The 19,611-nt window shown below is 44.0% G+C and overlaps 1 protein-coding gene across 6 annotated transcripts in view; it reads left to right on the top strand.

Annotated features, from left to right (window-relative positions):
- Positions 1-19,611, top strand: part of LOC122542073 (muscular LMNA-interacting protein) — a 174,637-nt gene that overhangs the window by 10,412 nt on the left and 144,614 nt on the right. For 2 of the 6 annotated variants that reach the window (XM_043679442.1, XM_043679408.1), the window contains exon 1: positions 18,092-18,233. The exons of 1 other annotated variant lie outside the window; for it this stretch is intronic. The gene's annotated coding sequence lies outside the window, so the exon portion shown is untranslated. Of the gene's footprint in view, positions 1-18,091; positions 18,234-18,348; positions 18,445-19,611 lie in introns of those variants that run through there. 3 more of the 6 variants (XM_043679452.1, XM_043679417.1, XM_043679424.1) reach the window with 2 other exon arrangements.

The following is a 19,611-nucleotide window of genomic DNA, read 5'->3' as shown; positions in this document are numbered from 1 at the left end:
GTTTTACCTGCACATCCACTAATGTCATTTATTGTATCCGTTGCTCCCGATGCGGTCTCCTCTACATTGGGGAGACTGGACGCCTCCTAGCAGAGCGCTTTAGGGAACATCTCCGAGACACCCGCACCAATCAACCAAATCGCCCCGTGGCTCAACATTTCAACTCCCCCTCCCACTCTGCTGAGGACATGGAGGTCCTGGGCCTCCTTCACCGCCTCTCCCTCACCACCAGATGCCTGGAGGAAGAACGCCTCATCTTCCGCCTCGGAACACTTCAACCCCAGGGCATCAATGTGGATTTTAACAGTTTCCTCATTTCCCCTTCCCCCACCTCATCCTAGTTTCAAACTTGCAGCTCCGCACTGTCCCCTTGACCTGTCCGGACTTGTCCGACCTGCCCCGCTCCTTTTCCACCTATCCACTCCACCCTCTCTTCCCTGACCTATCACCTTCATCTCCTTCCCCACTGACCTATTGTACTCTATGCCACTCTCTCCCCACCCCCACCCTCCTCTAGCTTATCTCTCCACGCTTCAGGCTCTCTGCCTTTATTCCTGATGAAGGGCTTTTGCCCGAAACGTCGATTTTGCTTGTCCTCGGATGCTGCCTGAATTGCTGTGCTCTTCCAGCACCACTGATCCAGAATCTGGTTTCCAGCATCTGCAGTCATTGTTTTTACCTCATTAAATACTGCTGCCAAGCCATTCTTGGTGGTGGACATTGAACTCTCCCAGGTGAAAGTGAGGTCTGCAGATGCTGGAGCTCAGGGTCGAGAGTGTCTTGCTGGAAAAGCACAGCAGGTCAGGCAGCATCCGAGGAGCAGAAGAATCGACGTTTCGGGCTGGAGCTCTTCATCCTGATGCCTGACCTGCTGTGCTTTTCCAGCGACACACTCTCGACATTGAAATTCCCCACTCAGTGCACATTTTGTGCCCTTGCCATTCTCTGTGTTTCCTCCAAGTGTTGTTCAACATGGAGGAGCACCGATTCATCAGCTGATGGGGGACTGTACGTGGTGATCAGCAGGAGATTTCCTTACTCATGTTTGACCTGAAACCATGAGACTTCGTGGAGGCTGGAATCAATTTTGAGGACTCCAAGGATAACTCCCTCCTGACTGTATATCACTGTGCCGCCACCTCTGCTGGGTCTGTACTGCTAGTGGGATATGACATATCCAGGCATCATGCTAGTGATGTCTGGGACCTCATCTGTAAGGTATGATTCTGTGAGTATGACTGTGTCAGGCTGCTGCTTGACTAGTCTGTGAGACAACTCTACCAATTTTGGCACTAGCCCTCAGATGTTAGAAAGGAGGACTTTGCAGGTTTGACAGGGCTATTTCTGCTATTGCCTTTTTAGATGCCTGATGATACATCCAGTTTCATTTCTTTCTTTGAGACTTTGTAGTGATTGGTACAACTGAAATGCTTCCTAGGCCATTTTGGAGGGTAACTGAAAATCAACCACATTGCTGTGTGTCTGGAGTCACATGTAGGTCAGACCAAGTAAGGATGGCAGATTTCTTTCCCTAAAGGACATTAGTGAACTAGAGGTCATCAGTTGATTCTTAATTCCAGATTGTTCAATTTTTAAAAATATTAAATTCTAATTCTACCATCTGCCATGGTGGGATTTGAACCTGGGCCCCTACTACCGGAGTCTCTGAATTAATAGTTTAAAGATAGTGCCACTAGGTCATTGCTTTCCCTTGTGGAGATTTACAACAGGAGTGAGAAAACATTGAAAGACATTGGCTTGCTTTTGAGTTTAGAATTCTTGATTGCTTTTGACTTTGAAAAGCCAAGACATTAGAAAGCTGTTGGCAGTTCAAAGGAGAGTTGACTAAAGTCAGATGTCAGTGTAGTCTCTCCTCGACAAAGAACATTGTTCAGAACCAATAAGGAAATAAGGGACCTTGGTGAAAATGCAGTTTGTGAAACTTTCAGCTCAAGTATCTAGTTAAAAGTCTGCATTGTGTGGATTCAAGAAAAAGATTTCACAGCTCACGAGGCAGAAACCGAGGGAAAAACTTCAAGTCATGCTACTGATTGATAGCAGCAAAATACTGTGAATGCTGGAAATTTGAAATAAAAACAGAAAGTGTTGGAGAACTCAGGAAATCTGTTAGCATCGGTGGAGAAAGAAACAGAGTTCATTAAGAGTCTTCAGAACTGAAAAGTGTTGGCACTTGTGTTCCTTATGCTGTAGACAGGGGGGAGGAGGAACAAGTAAAACCGATCATAAGCATGCTGAGCGAAAGTCAAATGTTTGCTCATGGTGGTGAAAAGAAGATAGAGATTTAAAAATGGCTTAAATGCAAGTGTGAAAGGAAAAATTGGGTCAACTGTGCTGAGAGCAGTGTGTGTTAGGGTGGGTTAGATGCTGCTTGACCAAAGGATGTCAGAAATGTGAAAGATACAGAGGCCATGCTTTGAAGTTGTTGAATTCAGTATTGTGGCTTCGAGGCTGTAAAGGGCCTAAGTGTAAAATGAGACAAAAACACTGCAGGTGCTGGAATCCAAGGTAGACAAGAGAAGGCTGGGAGAACATCGCAAGTCAGGCAGCATCAGGGGGTGGAGAAGTTGACGTAATGGGTGTAACCCTTCTCCAGTTCTGAAGAAGGGTTACACCTGAAACATTGACATTTCCACCTCAATATGCTGCCTGGCTTGCTGTGTTCTCCCAGCCTCCTTGTTTAAGTGTAAAATGATGCATTGTTATTGTAGATTCTACTGTGTTGTGTTGGAACACTGTAGCAGGCCCAGGACAGAATTGTTTACGTGGGAGCAAGGTGGTTTATTGAAATAGCTTATGGGTTGGTAGGGCTTGATCAACTTCCATTAGAGTCATAGCATATCTTATAGCTCTCACACATTGCCAACTATTCAGGCAATGTAGGACAAATGTTTATGCACTCTTTTGCTCTCTTATAGGCAGGATTAAGATGGGTCATAATAGAAGACAAATAACAACATAGAACATTACAGCGCAGTACAGGTTCTTCGGCCTTCAATGTTGCGCCGACCTGCCATACCAATCTGAAGCCCATCTAACCTACACTATTCCATGTACATCCATATGCTTGTCCAATGACAACTTAAATGTACTTAAAGTTGGCGAATCTACTACCGTTGCAGGTAAAGCATTCCATTCCCTTATTACTCTCTGAGTAAAGAAACTACCTCTGACATGTGTCCTATATCTATCACCCCTCAATTTAAAGCTGTGTCCCCTCATGCTTGCCGTCACCATTCTTGGGAAAAGGCTCTCCCTGTCCACCCTATCTAACCTTCTGATTATCTTGTATGTCTGCATTAAGTCACCTCTCAACCATCTTCTCTCTAATGAAAACAGCCTCAAGTCCCTCAGCCTTTCCTCATAAGACCTTCCCTCCATACCAGGCAACATCCGAGTAAATCTCCTAAACACCCATTCCAAAGCTTCCACATCCTTCTTATAATGCGGTGACCAGAACTGTACACAATACTCCAAGTGCAGCCGCACTAGACTTTTGTACAGCTGTAGCATAACCTCATGGTTCCGGAACTAGATCCCTCTATTAATAAAAACTAAAACACTGTATGCCTTCTTAACAACCCTGTCAACCTGGGTGGCAACTTTCAAGGATCTGCGTACCTGGACACCTAGATCTCTCTGCTCATCTACATTACCAAGAATCTTACCATTAGCCCAGTACTTTGCATTCCGGTTACTCCAACCAAAGTGAATCACCGCATACTTGTCTGCATTAAACTCCATTTGCCACCTCTCAGCCCAGTTCTGCAGCTTATCTATGTCTCTCTGTAACCTACAACATCCTTCGTCACTATCCACAACTCCGCCGAACTTCGTGTCGTCTGCAAATTTACTAACCCACCCTTCTACTCTTCTACAACAAGCTGACTTCTGTAGAAGAAATGGCGCTGGTGGTAATTAGAGTGGCCATAAATGAGGCAGCGGTCAGTTATGATACTGAAATCACCCAAGGTGACCATACATTCCTGCCTAATGCATCCTCTCATATATTATGTCACCACCATTCCACAATCCCCATGATTTGTAAAGTCCATGGGTAACAGGGCCTAATAGCTAAGTGTAACATGTATCTCTTGCTGCCTGCACATCCCTCAATTCAAATGTTTTATTTTATGCTAATACTTTCTTAACCATGAATTGCAGTGTGGAACGGTGTCCGAGGCCAAAAACTCTGGAGAAGCAGAACATTGACAAAGGAAAGCTATTTGTTAATCTGATGTTTCTCGCTACCAGCTCAGAAACTAGCATTGCAGCTCTAACAAGGACTAAAGTTGCTAGAGGACATCTATAACGCCATCTGTTTCCCCCAAAACAAGTCAGTTAACTTTCACCAGCCATGCTACAGCTGCTGGAGTAACTACTTAGGAGCAAGATGACAGGGAAGGTAGTGCAATGCTGATCTGAGGCAGTGGAAGAGTTTCTCTGGGACTGCTCGGATTCAGTGGACTGGACCATATTCAATAACTCAGTAGCCACCTAGACATTTTCACAACCGTTATCACAGACTTCATTAGCAAGTGCGTGGAGGACTGCTTGCCAAAGAAGTCAATTCGGGTGTTCCCGAACTGGATGAATTGACAAATCCACTGCCTACTGAAGACCAGGTGTGCAGCAATCAAGTCTGATGATCCAGCCCTGTGCAGAAAATCCAGGTATGACCTCTGCAAAGTAGTCGGAGTTGCCAACAAGCAGTACCAGACCAAGTTAGAGGCCCAAACCAACTATATAGACACTGACTGCCTGTGGCAAGGCCAACACAACATGGCAAGATACATATTGAAGCAGAGCAAGATAGCAGGCAAAAACAACTCCCTCCCTGACGCACTCTATACTTTCTATGCTCTGTTTGAGCAGAATGCTGGCAGCGCAGTATCACCTGCCCCGACAGCCCCAGACACACCTGTTCTCTCCATCACCACTGCAGGTGGCAGATCGGTCTTCCTGAGAGTCAGCCCAAGGAAAGCGATGGGCCTGGACAGAGTCTCTGACCATGCACTTAGATCCTGTGTGGACCAGCTGGCAAAGATATTCATTGATGTCTTCAACCTCTCCTTTCTATAAGCCCAAGACCCCACCTGCTTTAGAAAGACCACCGTTATTCCAGCACCAAAGAAAGCACATGCAATGTGCCTTAATGACTACAGCCCAGTGGCTTTGACCTCCATAATCATGAGTACTTCGAAAGGCTGGTCATAGCCCACATCAACTCTAGCCTCCCAGCCTGCATCAATCCCCCGCAATTTGCTACCAGTGAAACAGATCCACAGTAGACGCCATTTCCCTAGCCCTACACTCATTCCTGGAACACCTGAGTAACAAGTACACCTACGTCAGATTCCTACTCATTGACTACAGCTCTGCCTTCAACACCATAATCCCCATCAAACTAATTTCAAAACTCTGAGTCTTGGGTCTTGATTCTGCCCTTTGCAACTGGATCCTCAGCTTCCTGACCCATAGACCACAATCAGTGAAGATAGACAACAGCACCTCCTCCACAATAACCCTCAACTGGTGCCCCTCACGAATGTGTTCTCAGCCCTCTGCTGTACTTCCTGTATACCCATGACTGTATAGACAAATTCTGAATGAACATCCTCGACAGGTTTGGTGACAACGCCACCATGGTACGATGGATATCAAAAAACAGTGAGTCAGAATACAGGAAGGAGATAGAGTGCTAGGTGTCGTGGTGCAATGATAACCTCTCTCTCAATGTCGTTAAAACAAAAAATTAGATTAGATTAGATTACATTACATTACAGCGTGGAAACAGGCCCTTCGGCCCAACAAGTCCACACCGACCCACCGAAGTGCAACCCACCCATACCCCTACATTTACCCCTTACCTAACACTATGGGCAATTTAGCATGGCCAATTCACCTGAGCTGCACATCTTTGGACTGTGGGAGGAAACCGGAGCACCCGGAGGAAACCCACGCAGACACGGGGAGAATGTGCAAACTCCACACAGTCAGTCGCCTGAGGCGGGAATTGAACCCGGGTCTCTGGCGCTGTGAGGCAGCACTGCTAGCCACTGTGCCACCGTGCCGCCCATTGATTGTTGACTTCAGGAAGAAAGGAGACGGAAAGGTCCCTATCTACGCCAATGGAGCTGAGGTGGAGAGGATCGAGAGTGTCAAGTTCCTATGAGTGATGATGACCAACAATCTGTCCTGGATCTCCCATGTAGATGCAACACTCAAGAAGGGCACAGCAACGCCTCTTCTTCCTCAGGTGGGTCAGGAAATTTGGTATGTCCATAAGGACCCTCCTCAACATTTACAGATGCATCATAGAAAGCATTCTATCTGGGTGTATAATGGCCTGGCATGGCAACTGCTCTGTTCTGGACTGTAAGAAGCTAACTTAAAACTAAGACTGCGTGTATAGCCTATAACATCACAGTAGCCAACTTCTGAACCATGCACTCCATTTACACTACTTGATACTGCAGAAAGGCTGTCAAGGTTATCAAAGACCCTTCCCACCGTGGTAATGCTCTCTTCCAATTTCTTCCATCAGGCAGAATATATAGAAGCTTGAATACACATACCAATAGGTTCAAGAACAGCTTCTTCCCTGCTGTTGTTAGATCGATGAATGGATTCTCTAACTTCAAATAATGTTGATCCTGCTTTTCGCACTACCTGAATACCATAGTCTTTGTATGCTTTGCTCTGTCTAAGAACTCTATGATCTATATAGCCTTTTTTGTTATGATCTGCCTGTACTGCTACCAAAACAAAGCTTTTCACTGTAGTTAGGTACATGTGACAATGGTAAATCAAATCAAATCAAATGGCAAAGGTGTCAAATGACGCCCATGACAAAGGCATTGATTGAACACACAAGTGGTTAGTTGAGAAGGGTATGGATTATCGGATATGCTGTTGGATAGTTAATTTAAAATGGTTATTCTTTAGTGTCTTTTATTTTCAGGATTGTAGCTAAGAGGATGCGGCGATGGTTGATGAGTGGGACAGTGGATTCAGAGTCATCTGAGCGGCTCATAAAAAGTCCACCCACAGCATGTATATACCATCTGCTGGTTCTCTTCCTCCTCCTTCTCCTGTTTCCTTCTCCTAAGGCGCTCAGTGATAGTCTAGTGACAAGGGATGTGCCACACGATGCCCAAGTTGTGGGAGGAGCTGCAGATTACAGTTCAGGCGATTGCTCCAATGTGTACAGGAGGGCTGTCCTCAACCAGCCCAGGAAGCACTGTTTCTGCTACAGCACCCTGCTGGTCTGCTGTACAGTGTTCCTTGAGGCATTGTATTTCTCTCAACAATACTGGGCTAGACACGACAGGCTTGGGGAAGAAAGATAGCTTTGAGGAGAAAGTGAGGTCTGCAGATGCTGGAGATCAGAGATGGAAATGTGTTGCTGGAAAAGCGCAGCAGGTCAGGCAGCATCTAGGGAACAGGAGAATCGACGTTTCGGGCATTAGCCCTTCTTCAGAAAGAAGAAAGATAGCTGTCTGATAGACAATGGATAGTTCTTGGTGCTGAGCAGTACCTTACCCCTGTATCAAAGATAGTGGTAAGAACAGGTTGGATAGAATGAAAGAATCCAGACTGCTGCAAGAATAACAAGAACTTAGCAGCATGGTGTTCTGGGTGTGGTCGCACACTAAATGCACATTATGTGAGTAGTATCCTTTGTAGTTTTGCTACATCTCCCCATTGATGTGACATCCATAACGTCACATGTATGCAGACAATGTAAATAAAGTAAGTAAAATTGCCATAATCCTATCTGACCACATGGCTGCTCTCTCAGGGGGACAACTGGTATTGGTTTTATCTAAGTTCACCATGACTCAGGTGAGAGGAAAGGTTGACAAGGAGAGTCCTTCACTGTAACCTCAGCTGGTGCAGGAATTGAACATTTGCTGTTGGTGTCACTGCATCACAAACCAATTGTCCATCCAACTGAGCTAACCAACGCCCTATACAACCCCCTGTAGAAATCTGCTGTCCCTGACAGAGTTATGTGACTACTTCTGCCTGTGCTGAAACTTTATTGCTGGAACAGCACAGCAGGTCAGGCAGCATCTAGGGAACAGGAGATTCGACGTTTCGGGCACATGCCCTTCTTCAGGAATGAGCAGAGAGTGTTCAGCAGGAGAAGATAAAAGGTAGGGAGGAGGGACTTGGAGGAGGGGCGTTGGAAATGTGATAGGTGGAAAGAGGTCAAGGTGAGGGTGATAGGTCGGAGTAGGGTGGAGGCGGAGAGGTCAAGAAGAAGATTGCAGGCCAGGAAGGCGGTGCCGGGCTGGAGGGATTCGGCTGAGACAAGGGGAGGGGGGATGAAGAAACTGGTGAAGTCCAAGTTCATCCCCTGCGGTTGGAGGGTTCCCAGTCGGAAGATAAGACGCTCCTCCTCCGACCGTCGCGTTGTTGTGGTTTGGCGGCGGATGAGTCCAATGACCTGCATATCCTCGGGGGAGTGGGAGGGGGAGTTGAAATGCTGTGCCACAGGTTGGTTGGGTTGGTTCGTCCGGGTGCCCCAGAGGTGCTCTCTGAATCGCTCCGCAAGTAGGCGGCCTGTACCTCTGGGCCACCTCTGGGCACCTCTGGGCCACTCGGACGAACCAACCCAACCAACCTGTAGCACAGCATTTCAACTCCCCCTCCCACTCCACCGAGGATATGCAGGTCATTGGACTCATCCACCGCCAAACCACAACAACCCGACGGTCGGAGGAGGAGCGTCTTATCTTCCGACTGAGAACCCTCCAACCACAGGGGATGAACTTGGACTTCACCAGTTTCTTCATCCCCCCTCCCCCCACCTTGTCTCAGCCGAATCCCTCCAGCCCGGCACCGCCTTCCTGACCTACAGTCTTCTTCTTGACCTCTCCGCCTCCATCCAACTCCGACCTATCACCTTCACCTTGACCTCTTTCCACCTATCACATTTCCAACGCCCCTCCTCCAAGTCCCTCCTCCCTACCTTTTATCTTCTCCTGCTGAACACTCTCTGCTCATTCCTGAAGAAGGGCATGTGCCCGAAACGTCGAATCTTCTGTTCCCTAGATGCTGCCTGACCTGCTGTGCTGTCCCAGCAATAAAGTTCCAACTTGTTAAGTATTCAGTCCTGTTCTGGCTTGAGCCAAGTTTCTGTCAATATTACTATGCCACAACCCCCAGAGTGATTTCTGCTTCTAGTTCCCCAATTTTGTTCACTATACACCATGCATTTTCCATTTGCATACATATAATTTAAATCTGTCCTTGTTCTTTTGTTACCCATGAAAAGGTGACCATTTCTTTGTTCACTATCAGCACTCAAGGTTTCCCTCATTCCCTTTCCCTGTTCATCTCTCTTTTGCTCTCCTGGTAGCTCAAAACCAGACCACTTGGTCACTCTGCTCCCCAACACCTTCTCCGTAGTGAAGACCACTACACTTGCCTGTGCCCCTCTGACTTTCTTAAAGTTCTGGTATTCCTCTGATGTCTTCCATTGTGAAGTCTGATGCAAAGTACCTATTCAGTTCCTCGGCCATTTGTTTGTTCCCCATACTACTTCTCCAGCCTCATTTTCCAGCAGTCCAATTTCCACTCTTACCTTTTATGTATCTAAAAATACTCTTGCAATCTTCTTTTATGTTATTAGCTGTCTTACCCTCATATTTCATCTTCTCCCCCCTTATTGCTTTTCTCGTTATCCTCTGCTGGTTTTTAAAAGTTTCCCTTTCCTTTGTCTTCCCACTAAATTGTGTGATTTTATTCTGTTCAAGGCATGATGTATAAATGCAGGTTACTTTTGCTTTTTAGGTTTGGGGTTAATCAAGTATGGTCTGTATTAACGGTCAAGAACAATAATGTCGCATGTTAATTTCTGTCACGAGGAGCATTATGAAAACCAGTTGAAATAAGTGAGTAAAAAATGTTATTCTGTCCTTTCATCTTATTGTTGGTTAAATGAATCACCTCTGTGAAGAATGATCCCTTGGGCAAGCTATTGGCGCAGCTAGCATTTTAGCAGCAGACCCCAGCTGAAGTCAATATCTTCAGTGAAGCAGGGGAGAAAATGAGAAAATATAGATTAAACCAGAAAAGGCTGGACATATTTGCCTCCATTAAGTAAATCATCTCATAATTATTTTCTACAATTCAACAGAATGCCATGAAGTATGCTTGTCTCAAACAGTCAGGGAATTAAATCAAAATATGAGCTATTGAAATTATGATACATATATAATTAATTCATCCATAGTATATGCACAATGTTTTAAACTGGAGGCATTTATTCTATCCCATTTCTGTACCTTTTCCTCACCACATCTGGCATGTGACTGATCTGCTGGTTCATTGTTAAATCTGGCTTGAACAGCTGAGGAATTACCATGGCTCCCCTCTCTGGTATAACTTCCTGTTATTCTAAAATTATCCTTCACAACAGTGGCAAGTTCAAAATGTCTATATTTTGCTATCAAGAAACATTGTGTCTTTCGTTCATCCATGATCCACTGTTGGCTCACATTCAAATTCAAAGAGCTCATGGAGTTCATGAATTTATTTGTGCTGAACCTTCCGAGTCACATGACTGCCCTATTGTATCCCTTAACTGTAATTTTTAAAAATTCATTGAACAGCACAGCAGGTCAGGCAGCATCTAGGGAACAGAAGATTCGACGTTTCGGCTCCAAGTCCCTCCTCCCTACCTTTTATCTTCTCCTGCTGAACACTCTCTGCTCATTCCTGAAGAAGGGCATGTGCCCGAAACGTCGAATCTCCTGTTCCCTAGATGCTGCCTGACCTGCTGTGCTGTTCCAGCAATAAAGTTTCAGCTTTGATCTCCAGCGTCTGCAGACCTCACTTTCTCCTACTTCTCTCTGTGACCTCCCTGGTGAAGTGATGGACAGTAATCTGTGATACGTTGGTGAGGTCTCTTTTTCCACTGGTATCTTGTTAAAATACAGTACTTCAGGCGTATTGATGACCAGTGATAGTGTCATCTTTTCCTTGTATCAGTCTACATATCTGGGTCAGTTCTCTAACCGTCACCTTGGTGGTGCAGCCACTGGACTCATTCATCCTGGTTTGGGTGGAGGTGAAACAGTGATTACTGAAATTGCTGTGTGGTCAGTGTTGTAAAAGATGCTGCAAGCTGGCATCTCATTTTGGTAGGATCTTCAACGGGTATATTGACCTCCACCTACTCGTGATAGTTGTCTGTGGGCCTTACTAGTATTAAAGGTGGAAAATTTAACCATTAATTGGTCTGTGGTTAGAAGAGATGCATAGAGTTATAGACTCTTAGAGGTATATAGCATGGAAACAGACCATTTTGTCCAAATTGTCCATGCCAACCAGATATTCTCACCTAATCTAGTTCCATTTGCCAGAGATGGCCCATATCTCTCTCAACCCTTCCTTTTAAATGCTGTAATTGTACCAGCCATCACCACTTCCTCTGGCAGCTCATTCCATACAGGCACCAACCTCTGTGTGAAAACGTTGCCCCTTAGGCCCCTTTTATATCTTTCCCCTCCCACCCTGAACCGATGCCCTCTAGTTCTGGACTCCCCCACCTCAGGGAAACGACCTTGTCTGTTTATCCTATCGATGCCCCTCATGATTTTATAAACTCTATAAGGTCAGCCCTCAGCCTCTGCTCCAGGGAAAACAGTCCCAGCATATTCAGCCTCTCCTTATAGCTCAAATCCCCCAGCCCTGGCAACATCCTTGTAAATCCTGTACCCTTTCAAGTTTCACAACTTCCTTTTGATTGGAAGGAGACCAGAATTGCACACAATATTCCAAAAGTGGCGTAATGAACGTACTGTGCAGCCACAACATGACCTCCCAACTCCTATACTCAATGCCCTGACCAATAAAAGGAAGCATACCAAACACCACCTTCACTATCCTATCTACCTGAAATTCTACTTTCAACAGACTATGAAACTGCATACCAAGGTCTCTTTGTTTAACAACACTCCCCAGGACATTATCTTTAAGTGTATAAGTCCTGCTGTGATTTGCTTTTTCAAAATGCAGCACCTCACATGTATCTAAATTAAACTCCATCTGCCACTCCTCAGCCCATTGGCCCAACTGATCAAGATCCCATTATAATCTGAGGTAACCTACTTCACTGTCCACGAAATTTCCAATTTTGGTGTTGTCTGCAAACTTACGAACTATACCTCCTCTGTTCACATCCAAATCATTTATACAAATGATGAAAAGCAGTGGACGCAGCACCGATCCTTGTGGCACTCTACTGGTCACAGGCCTCCAGTCTGAAAAGCAACCCTCCACTGCCACCCTCTGTCTTCTACCTTTGAGCCAGTTCTGTATCCAAATTACTGGTTCTCCATGTATTCCATGAGATCTAACCTTGCTAACCAGTCTCCCATGAGGAACCTTGTCAAATGCCTTACTGAAGTCAATATACAGCACATCTACTGCTCTGCCCTCATCAATCCTCTTTGTTACTATTTCAAAAAAACTCAATCAAGTTTGTGAAACATGACCTCCCACGCACAAAACCATGCTGATTATCCCTAATCAGACCTTGCCTTTCCAAATACACGTAAATCCTATCCCTCAGGATTCTCTCCAAAAACTTGCACAACATAGATGTCTGGCTCACCGGTCTATACTTCCCTGGCTTTTCCTTACCACCTTGCCTAAATAGTGGTACCACGTTAGCCAACCTCCAGTCTTCCAGCACCTCACTGTGACTATCGGTGATATAAATAGCTCAGCAAGGGGCTCAGCAATCGCTTCCCTAGCTTCCCACAGAGTTTTAGGGTACTGGGGATTTATTCACTTTGATGCGTTTCAAGACATCCAGCACCACCTCGTCTGTCATATGGACCTTTTTCAAGATATCACCATCTTTTTCTTTGCATTCTTCTATCTCCCATGTCCTTCTCCACACTAAACACTAGAGCAAAACACTCGTTTAGTATCTTCCACCATCTTCTGTGGCTCCACACATACGCTGCCTTGCTGATCTTTGATGGTGCCTTATTCTCTCCCTAGTTATCCTTTTGGTCCTTAATGTATTTATAGAATCCCTTTGGATTCTTCTTAATCCTATTTGCCAAAGCTGTCTCATGTCCCCTTTTTGCCCACTGGATCTCCCTCTTAAGTATATTCTTACTGCCTTTATACCCTTCTAAGGGTTCACTTGATTTATCCTGCCTATACTTTTCATAGGCTTCCTTTTTCTTAACCAAAAACTCAATTTCTCTATTCAATCATCATTCCCTGCACCTACCAGCCTTTCCTTTCACTGTAAGAGGAATATACAGTCTCTGGACTCTCGTTCTCATTTCTGAAGGCTTCCCATTTTCCAGCCATACCTTTACCTGCAAACATCTGTCCCCAGTCAGCTTTTGCAAGTTCTTGCCTTATACCGTAAAAATTGGACTTTCTCCAATTTAGAACTTCAACTTTTAGATCTGGTCTATCTTTTTCCATCACTATTTTAAATCTAATAGAATTATGGTCGCTGGCCCCAAGGTGCTCCCCCACTGAAACCTACCATGCCTTCTTTCCCAAGAGTAGGTCAAGTTTTGCACCATCTCTTGTAGGTGCATCCACATACTGAATTAGAAAATTTTCTTGTATATACATAACAAATTCCTCTCTGTCTAAACCTTTAACACTACGACAGTCCCAGTCTATGTTTGGAAAGTTAAAATCCTCTATCATAAGCACCCTATTATTCTTACAGAGAACTCAGATCTCCTTACAAATTTGTTTCTCAATTTCCCTCTGACTATTAGGGAGTCTATAATACAATCCCAATGAGATGATCATCCCTTTCTTATTTCTCAGTTCCACCCAAATAACTTCCCTGGATGTATTCTCAGGAATATCCTCCCTAAGTACTACAGTAATACCCTTTTGATCCCTTATCAAAAACACCACTCCTTCTCCTGTCTTGTCCCCTTTCTGTCCTTCGTATCGTATTTGTATCCTGAAACATTAAGCTGCCAGTACTGTCCATCGCTGAGTCACATTTGTGTAATTGTTGTGGTATCCCAGTCCCATGTTCCTAACCATGCCCCAAGTTCTTCTGCCTTTGCTGTTAGGCCTCTTACCTTGTTGTAAATACAGTTTAATTTATGAGTCCTACCTTGTTCTCTGCTTTGTTCCTTCCTGCACTGACTGTTTGCCTCACTCCCTTTCCCAAGTGTACCAGTCACAGATTTATCTCTTTCCTCACTATTCCCCCCCACTTCCCTAGTTTAAATCCTCCTGAGCAGCTCGAGCAAATCTCCCTGCCAGTATATTAGTCCTCTTCCAATTCAGGTGCAATCCATCCTTCTTGTTCAGGTCACTTCTACCCCAGAAGAGATTCTAATGATCCAAAAATGTGAACCCTTCTCCCCTACACCAGCTCCCAGCCATGCATTCATCTGCTCTATCCTCCTAGTCCTAACCTCATTAGCTCGCAGCACCAGAAGTAATCCAGTTATTACTACCCTTGAGGACCTCCTTTTTAAATTCCTGCCTATCTTTCTATATTCTCCCTTCAGAATCTCATCCTTTTCCCTTCCTTTGTCATTGGTTCCAATGTGTACAATGACCTCCTGCTGGTCCTCTCCCCTTTAAGAATGTTCTGCACCTTCTTTGAGATATCCTTGATCCTGGCACCAGGCATGCAACACACATTCTGATTTTTTGCTGCTGGCCACAGAAACATCTCTCTGTGCCTCTGAATAAAGAGTTCCCTATCACAATTAATCACTTGGATCCCGACACATCCCTCATTACATTAAAGTCTGTCTCGATACTAGAAATGTGGCTGTTCATGCTATATACCCCTGAGACTCCATCACCCCTTGCATTTTCCTAAACAGCATACTCGTTTAAGATGGGATAGCCACAGAAGACTCCTGCACTACCTACCTACCCTTCCTACCTTTCCTGGAGTTAACTCACCTACCTGACTGTATCTGGGGCTTTTCTCTCTTCCTATAACTGCCATCCATCATATCCCCCAGCTCTTGTAACTTCCTCATTGCCTGTAACTCTTGCTCCAACCGATCCTTGCGATCAGATAGGATTCACAACCAAACACATTTACTGCAGACATAATTATCAGTAACATCGAAATTCTTCCCTAAACTCCCACATCTTATAGGAAGAGCATATCACTTTATTAAAGACCATCTTTGCTCCTTCACAATCTACAGACCCAGAAAATAACACTGTCTTTTTGCCCTAGAAAACAGTGCTCCAGGATAACTTAGTACTTGTGATTTATATTTTTAAAAATTTAATCAAGAGACTGATTTCCATAAAACATATAATCAAGAAAGAACCCACACTATTCAGTACTACAGACTTATAGCAAGCTTACACATTAAAAGCTATGCACTTACCTGTTCCTGTGCTGGTTCTTCCAAGGTCAGCTATGAATTTCGTGTTTGTTAATTTTTGGTGTCTGGTATCCAGGGATACATGAACCCAAACAGCAAAGACAGTAATTGTGCAGATTCACTGTTGTGTCAGTTAGCAGGTTTCTTCTCTCTGTCCCTCCTGACCATGTGCTTGCTTTCTTTGTCTGCCTCTCTCCCTTTTTAAAGTACCATTGTTATGACTTTTTTCTCTCCAAAGTTCCAAAACAATGTGACACCATATAAAACAGTAATATCTGCTCCTGGAATTTGAGGAAATCACCTCCAACACTTCAAAAATGGAGCAGCTCTTACAGCCGCAACATTTTCCTGTCCTCCACCTTAGATTATCCAGAATCAACTTCAGTGAAAAAAAGTAGTAATAAGATAACAGGTTATATTAGCCTAAGGCTGGTTTAAAACATTTCCACTGCATAAAATATATGGTTATTTCCTAAGAGGTAGTAACTCTGTCTATGCTACATGGCTTTGATTGTGAAACTGACTACCAGTTAACAACAAACGATAACAACTGACTAACTTCTCTTCGAGATTATAATTTATATATCAGTGGGCAGAGTTATTCCAAAACTTGAGTTAATCTTTTCAGATTGTCTGCCTTATATGAATGGTAAGGCCTTTAACTCCTGCTGGGAGTCCCTTGTCTCATCCTTCCAGTGAGCATTTGGTCTTTTCTGCTGCCTCTACTCAATCTCCAGTGATGCTGCTATTGCCCATGTGACTAGGAGTAAATGGTGTCTGTGGCAACATTTCAGAATTTCACAATTACTTTTGGATGTCCAGCACCCCTCTTTGCTGATTTAAAAGCCTTCTTGCAGCTCCTCCAACAATGTGATACAGAATCAGAGAGAGCCAAAAGCACTTCATCTGCGAGTTGGAGAATGATGCCTTCAAATAGACTTAGTGGTAAGGTCTTTGATGCTGCAGAGCACAGGGTTTAGCTATGTACATAATGGACAGAGCATTAACAGGAGCGGCAAGGTCTAGTATGGCAGATTAGGATTGTCAGATTAGTATTAGGCTATTACAGATGTCATGGTCTCACTGTTCAGCACATTCATTGTGTACTGTAATGATTAATTTTGTTAACGTTTGTTGTCTTACTAGCTGGGGGAATCAGTCTGTTGTGTCAAGGGACTAGCAATCCAGATACTTAAGTAAATATCCTGGGAATGAGAGTTCATTTGCCACCATGTCAGCTGGAAGTTAAATTAAACCACTGTGCCACTGTGGGCGGCACGGTGGCACAGTGGTTAGCACTGCTGCCTCGCAGCGCCAGAGACCCGGGTTCAATTCCCGCCTCAGGCGACTGACTGTGTGGAGTTTGCACGTTCTCCCCGTGTCTGCGTGGGTTTCCTCCGGGTGCTCCGGTTTCCTCCCACAGTCCAAAGATGTGCAGGTCAGGTGAATTGGCCATGCTAAATTGCCCGTAGTGTTACGTAAGGGGTAAATGTAGGGGTATGGGTGGGTTGCGCTTCGGCGGGGCGGTGTGGACTTGTTGGGCCGAAGGGCCTGTTTCCACACTGTAAGTAATGTAATCTAATCTAATCTAATGACAATCTAGAATATAAACCTAGGCTCAGTAATGTGAAACTACCATCAATTGTAGTAAAATTCATCAATCTGGTTAACATAAATCCTTTAGGGAAGGAAATCTGCAATCTTTACCTGGATTTTATGACTCTGGATTCCAATATGATTCAATCTTCACTACTGTGTCTTAAATGACCTGACCAGTTAGTTAGTTCAGGGGCAATTAGGGATTGGGAACAAACATTGGCCTTGCCAACAACGTTCTCATCTCATGAAAGAATAAAGAAAATGTATTCAAGGGACGGCTAGATACAGCACTTAAGGCGATTGGGAGAAAGCAGGATTAGGCTATTGAGTTGGATGATCAGCTATGATTGTGATGGATGGTGGAGTAGGCTCAAAGGGCTGAATGGTCTCCTCCTGCTCCTATCTTCTGTGTTAGAAACACCCTAAACATGAGTGAAAATTTCCAGGGCTCATGATGGGTGATCATCAAACATAATTGATATTGGGGGCAGTCGATCAGAAGCTTGGCCAAAGAGCTGATTCAAAGGATCTGCTTTAACGACAATGAGAGTCAAGGGAATGAATTCAGAGCTTGGAGACTGGGCAGTTGAAAACATGGCCGTCAATAGAGGAATAAAATTGGGCACATGTGTGAGGACAGGATTGGAGAAGCACAAAGATCCAGGAGGGTTGGAGGGCTAGCAATCCTACGGAAATTGTGCGAGTGATGAAGGGATTTCAAAACAAGGATGAGAATTTTAATTTTGAGGCATTGTTGGTCCATGAGCCAATATAGTTCAGTGAACTGAGTGAAAAGGACTGGCTGCCAATCCAGGTCCCATATCATAATGACGAGGCTGGACAATCAACCAATTTTTTATCCATGCCCCATGTGAATCATTAGACTCGATAAAAGAGGGGGAAAGTGTAAACAGAATGAAAAACTGACCTATCTCTGCTATTTGTCTGGAAAATAAGAACTCAAAACAATGGCCACTATAATCTACGGCTCTGTGCCTCCATCTATTTGTAGCTGTGCTAACTGTATAAATAGAAAGCCTGTCTACACATCCATTATCAGTTCAGCTGTCTGAAAGTTCTGTTGAAGAAGTTTCACAGTGCTGTGAATTCCAGCATGTAAATGACGTTTTAAAGATAACACATTGATGTAGCCGAACACCAACTATCTTGGAAGCACAGTGGAGCAAACAAGCAGGAGGCAGAAACTTCCACTAGTAAGACATTTTTAATTCGCTGCTGGTAAGAAAATAAAAATGGGCTTACGTTAGTCATGTTCTATTTGTAAGATTGGGTTGGTTGGAAGTGCAGCTGTTGTTAAATTTAAAAAAGCTTTCCTTTGAGTAACAGAGCAGTGTCCTAATGGGTATCATTCATCTGTAGCCTGTGCCCTTGAAGATTCACAGCTTTTTCTTTTTAGGCTCTTTGTTTGGATTGATATCATCTTAAAAGGGTAAGCCTGAATTATTGGAAGTTACTAGACGTTTTTAATAAAAATGTTATGTTTGGGAAACAGTTTTAATAACTTCATAGCTCAACTATCTTCCAATGTGGGTGGTTAATGGAGTTGGTTCTCATTGCTTTTTACACAAAGCTACATTTAACACAAATTGTTCTTCTCATGTGGGACAGATGATCTGTCCAATGCCATAGCATTTGATGTGTCTGAGGGTTGGCAGTGACGGAGAAAAATAATTCTACACTTAAAAATGATAAAATGATTAAGATATTTGATCTATTCTAGGAGGGGCTGAAAATCATGAAATGTTGCAGAATTCTTTTTGTTTCTCTGGAGTACTGTGTGCTGTTCTGGTCACCTCATTACAGGAAGAATGTGATAGCACAACAGGAGACACAGAAGACGTTCACCAGGATGTTACCTGGGACGAAGAAATTAAGCTTTAAGGAGAGACTAGATAGGCTTGGATTGTTTTTTTTTTGAGCAGAGAAGACTGAGAGGGAACATTAATTGAGGAGAATAAGATTGAAGGGCATGGACAAGGTGAGTAAGGAGCAGCTGTTCCCCTTGGTTGAGGGGTCACTCACAAGAGGGCATAGTTTTAGAGTAAGGGACAGGAAATTCAGAGGAGATTTGGGAAAAATGTGTTTTCACTCAGCAGGTGGTGGGAATCTGCAATGCATCGCTTGGGAAGGTAGTGGAAGCTGGAAATCTTACAACCCTTAAAAAGAATTTGGAAAAACACTTCGAGTATCATAAAATTCAAGGATAAGGGACAAGTGGAGAAATTGGGATGAGTGCACCTTTCATAGTACACCAGGTTATAGTCCAACAGGTTTAATTGGAAGCACACTAGCTTTCGGAGTGATACTCTTTCATCAGGTGATGGTGGAGAGCTCAATCCTAACACAGAATTTATAGCAAAAATTTACAGTGTGATGTAACTGAAATTATACATTGAAAAATTGATTGTCTGTTAAGCCTTTCATCTGTTAGAATACAGTGATCGTTTTACTACTTTCATGTGTAAATCACAAAACCTTTTTTTAAAAAAGTTGCATTCTCGGGCTAGCTGTTAACAATGGTGATGGCTAGACAATATGTTGAAGGTATTGGCCCCCTGTGTTCTCTGTCTATGCCATGATGTTTAAATTGATTCTA

This window comes from Chiloscyllium plagiosum, chromosome 3 (genome assembly GCF_004010195.1).
Source record: "Chiloscyllium plagiosum isolate BGI_BamShark_2017 chromosome 3, ASM401019v2, whole genome shotgun sequence".
Taxonomy (NCBI): domain Eukaryota; kingdom Metazoa; phylum Chordata; class Chondrichthyes; order Orectolobiformes; family Hemiscylliidae; genus Chiloscyllium; species Chiloscyllium plagiosum.
This window is presented reverse-complemented; position numbering and strand designations above follow the sequence as displayed.